Here is a 4,883-nt window from a genome sequence, read left to right as displayed (position 1 = left end):
GGCACTGGGGAAAAGCAGTAAACAAAACAAATCCTGCCTTCACGAAGTTTTCATTCTCAAGGTGGAGGCAGGGGAACACGGAAAAGAAACACAGTAAATCGGTGTTACAGTGTATTATAAAGTAATGAGTGTTGGGGAGAAAAATGAGTTTGGGAAGGAGTTACACGGAGCACAATTTCAAATAGGGTCATCGGGGCACGCCTCTCTGAGAGGCTGATCTTTCAGCAAAGACATGAAAGTGGTGAGGGTATCTGGGAGAAAAGCTTTCTAGACAGAGGGAGCAGCGAGGGCAAACACCTGCTTGGGACGTTCAGGGGCCTGCAGGTGGGGTGCGGTGCCGGGAGCAGAGAGAGGCAGGGGAATGCGAAGGGAGGGTAGAGAGGAGGCTGGAGAGGGAGCTGGAGGCCAAAAGGTGCAGGGTCTTAGAGCTACACGAAGGATTTGGGCTTCTGCTTTGAGTGAGGCGGGGATACATGGGGGATTTCAGGCAGAGGAGTGACCTGATGGCTTAGATTTCAGGAGGATCACTCTGGCTGTTGTATTGAGACCACAGGGCAAGGTGATGGGATATCTATTAGCAAGTGTGAGAAGCAACCCTCGGGAGAAAGGATGCTGAGCTGAACCAGTGTGGTGGCAACAGAGGTGGTGAGAAGTGGTCAGATTTTGGATCTATTCTGAAGGGAGAGCCCGCAGGCTTTGTTCATGGACTGGACCTGTAGTGTGAGGGAAAGAAGAGCTGGGATAACGGGGGGTTGTGGCCTGAGCAACTGGCGGGATGGAGCTGTCGGCACCTGAAACGGACAGGTGGGAGCAGGGGCGGGGTGAGAGCAAGGTGCTGGGGGTGGACGTGTCACGTCTGTGATGCCCAAAGACACACGCAAGGCCAGGTGCTGAGTAGGTGATGAGTTCCACGCATCCGGTTCAAGATGTGGGGCCTCCAACACCAAATTAGTCCGAGATACAAGTCTGTAAATAGATGGTATCTGAGACCCAAGAGTGGGTAAGATGATCAGAAGAGTGAACACAGGTCCGAGAAATACGTCAAAGGCCAACCCCTGGCCACCCCAGCTTGAAGAGAATGTGGAGAGCCAGGGAACCCTCAAAGGAGACTGAGAAGGAAGCAGCCACTGAGGGAAGAGGGGCACCAGGAGCGGGTGTCCAGGACACCAAGCGAGGAAAGCCTCAAAGCGCAGAAGCGATGCACCAGGCCAGTGCTGCCGACGGTCAGGGACAGGAGAATCGATCTGATTCAGCAACACGAAGACCACGGGTGGCCTCAACGAGAATGGTTATGGTGAAATGGCTGAGGACAAAAAGCCTGAATGGAGAAGTTTTAAAAGAAGGCAGAAAGAGGCTGGGCGCGGTGGCTCACGCCTGTAATCCCAGCACTTTGGAGGCCAAGGTGGGCAGATCATTTGAGGTCAGGAGTTCGAGACCAGCCTGGCCAACATGGTGACACCCTGTTTCTACTAAAAATACAAAAATTAACGGCATGGTGGCGCACGCCTGTAGTCCTGGCTACTCGGGAGGCTGAGGCAGGAGAATCCCTTGAACCTGGGAGGCGGAGCTTGCAGTGAGCGGAGATTGCGCCACTGCACTCCAGCCTGGGCCACAGAGCGAGACTCTGTCTCAAAAAAAAAAAAAACCGGAAGTACAAGCAATGTTTTGGAGGGGTTTTGCTGGAGGAAGAAGTGAGGTCAGAAAAGGGGAAAAAAAAAAATTAAAGATGGAAGAAATAGCAGCATGGTTCTGTGCTGATGAGGATGATCCAATAAGGAAGAGATGGCGGAGGAAAGGCCCGGGGAGTGTCCCCCACCCTTTCAGCTCCCGGTGCCCGTGCCTGCACTGGACCCCTGTCTCCAGACCCTACATCCTGGCGGTGCCTCCGGGCCAGCTCTGTCCCACCTACCCCACACCCTCTGCAACATGGTTTTTAGAGATACATGGCAACGTGCCAGTAAAATCTGATCTATGACATTCTGTAGGTAAGTTCTCCTTTTTCACACCAGGAGCTCAGTCTGGATGTGTTAAGAATACCATCCTGGAGAATCTCCTGCTCTATCCCCTACCAGCCACAAGATTCATTTCAGGCAGGGTGCGGTGGCTCGTGCCTGTAATCCCAACACTTTGGGAGGCCGAGGCAGAAGGATTAATGAAGCTCAGGAGTTGCCCATCTGGCCTCAAACACGGTGAAAGCCCATCTCTTAAAAAAGTACAAGAATTGGCCAGGTGTGGTGGTGCATGCCTGTGGTTCCAGCTACTCAGAAGGCTGAGGTAGGAGGATCGCTTGAGCCTAGGAGGTTCAGGCTGCAGTGAGCTGAGATCGCACCACTGCACTCCACCCTGCCCAGAAACTCCTTGATCTCCCTGTTCCCCTCCCTGACAAAAAGGGAAGACAAAATATTTGCTGAAAGTTTCCTGTGCACTAGGAACTCTGCTAAGTGCCTTCCCAACTTCATCGCATGACAAATGGCAAATAGTTATGGAAAACAACAGTTTCTAGACACTGGGCTGAGTACTCTGCACGTCCTGTCTTGTCCTTGCAAAACACTGCTAAAGTAGGAACATTTATTGTCTAAAGTTTATAAACAAGGACTCTAGGGTGCAGAGCTGTTAAGTATTAATAAGTTGCTCAAGGTAATCCACCTAGCAGGTGGCAGATCTGACTCAGAACCCTCCAACTCTTGGTTCCTTGCTCTTAACCACTACCTTGCACTGCCTTGGTTATCCTGAGGTCACACCACTAAAGCATGGGAGGGCTGAAGTTCATACACGCCTGTGCTTACAGGCCTAAGGCAGAAATTTGAAGTTTGAGCCTGAGCAAGTGTTGCCAATTCTGGTAACACTTACTCTTAAAATGATTTGGAGATTCATATTTTCCACACATGCACATCAAAATTAATAGTTACATTCGGTCTGCACTTGGCAGGGATTTTTCACAAGCACTGATCCAAACTCAGGCAAGGGTTGGCAGTGCATGGGGCAAATGAGACCTACTGCCTGTTTCTTAAAGTTTTATTGGAAGATTACCAGGTCCTTCACTGACTGTCTGCAGTTGCTCTTATGCTAGTGGCCAAGTTGAGAAGCTGTGACAGAGACCGAAAGGCCTGTGCAACCGAAAATATTTACTATCTGCTGCTATTCAGAAACAGTGGGTTGACCCCTGGTCCAAAGGATTCAAGACAAGCAACTTTTGAGGATCTAGAATTCTGGCTTTCAAAATGAGAAATTGCCATCTGTGGGGCGGGAAGCTGATTTCCGAACCTAGAAGGAACCAGGGGGCGATGGTGTTTCCTGTGAGAACACTTTGCACACTTGCCTCTTTTCTGTCACAGGGCCAGGCAGCCCTCAAGCATGAAAGGTGAAAGGTTGGAGGTAGGATCAGTGCCGCCCTCAGGAGAGGCCTGGCGCTGGGCAGTCTTCCCTGTCCCCGCCAAGGAGGAGCTCACTGCCCCACTTTCCACCCGGCCTGTTTCTCCGCCAGCAGACCAGTTCTCTCTGCACTACTCCTCAGCTTACCTGTGGATCCAGGCTCAGAAAACATTCCATCTGTGTGAAACTGTGCAAGACTCACGGATCCAGGCTCAGAAAACATTCCACCTGTGTGAAACTGTGCAAACCCATGGATCCAGGCTCAGAAAACATTCCACCTGTGTGAAACTGTGTAAGACCCATGGATCCAGGCTCAGAAAACATTCCACCTGTGTGAAACTGGATCCAGGCTCAGAAAACATTCCACCTGTGTGAAACTGTGCAAGGCCACTGTTTTGACTTTCTCACAAAACGGGGATGAGAATGAGAAGTTCTTATGAAGAACTCAGTTTCATTTTTAAGTGAAAATTCAATGAGATCTCATATGCGAAGGCACCTAAGGCCACCCCTGGTACCTGACAGACGTTCAGCCGATGCTGTGCTTCCAGAAAGCACGACAGGAGACTGGGGAAGCATTTACTGACTGCTCTGGATGAAGAGAACCCTGGAGCAGGAACCCCGAGCTAGCACAGAAGACCCCAACTTTTTAGAACTTAGCATTCCACTGGAAAAACCATTGTATGCTCCTGTTTATTCTATCAGGCAAACACTTTCAAACACCAGCAAGGCAACATTTGGAAAAGGGGAGGCTCCTCAGCCCCGACTCCTGCCAATAACTGGCCGTATGCTCTTGTGTTTAGCCTCTCTGGGCCTTTTGCTGCTATTGGTCAAATAGAGGCTTGAACTATTTGAACATCAAGGCTTGTGCCCGACTCTACAATTCCACAACCTTGACTGTATGAACAGATGAAGAGAATAAGACTGGGGGAAGGAGTGGAAGGGCCTCCACTCAGCGAAGAAAGGCTCACAGAGCCCTCATGACCACTGAGTGCCAGGATCTGTGCGGGGCCGAGGGACACGGCCCCAGGAGAGCTGCCTGGGTTCTTGCTGGGGTTTGAGGCCTTGCTCTATGACCTCTCTGTGCCTCAGTTTCCTGAGGACACAAGAAGCAAACAATTCAGCAGGGAAGATAGGACCTGACCAATTAGAACTGGGAGGTCAAGGGGATGTTGGGACTTAAGGCTCAGAACCCATGTCATTGTCCTGTCTTTGGAGCCTGGGATGGTTGTCCAGAGTGCTTGGCTCATCCCTGTGGATCACACAATTAATAATAACAATAATAAAACATGTATTGAGTGAATACTATGTGCCATGTATTTCTAAGCATTTTACATATATGAACTTTTTTTTTGAGACAGAGTTTCACTCTTGTTGCCCAGGCTGGAGTGCAGTGGCGTGTTCCTGGCTCACTGTAACCTTTGCCTCTTGGGTTCAAGTGATTCTCCTGACTCAGCTTCCTGAGTAGCTGGGATTACAGGTGCCCACCACCATGCCCAGCTAGTTTTTTTTTT

The sequence above is a fragment of the Colobus angolensis genome, unplaced genomic scaffold, assembly GCF_000951035.1.
Source record: "Colobus angolensis palliatus isolate OR3802 unplaced genomic scaffold, Cang.pa_1.0 Scaffold539, whole genome shotgun sequence".
Lineage (NCBI taxonomy): Eukaryota > Metazoa > Chordata > Mammalia > Primates > Cercopithecidae > Colobus > Colobus angolensis.
This window is presented reverse-complemented; position numbering follows the sequence as displayed.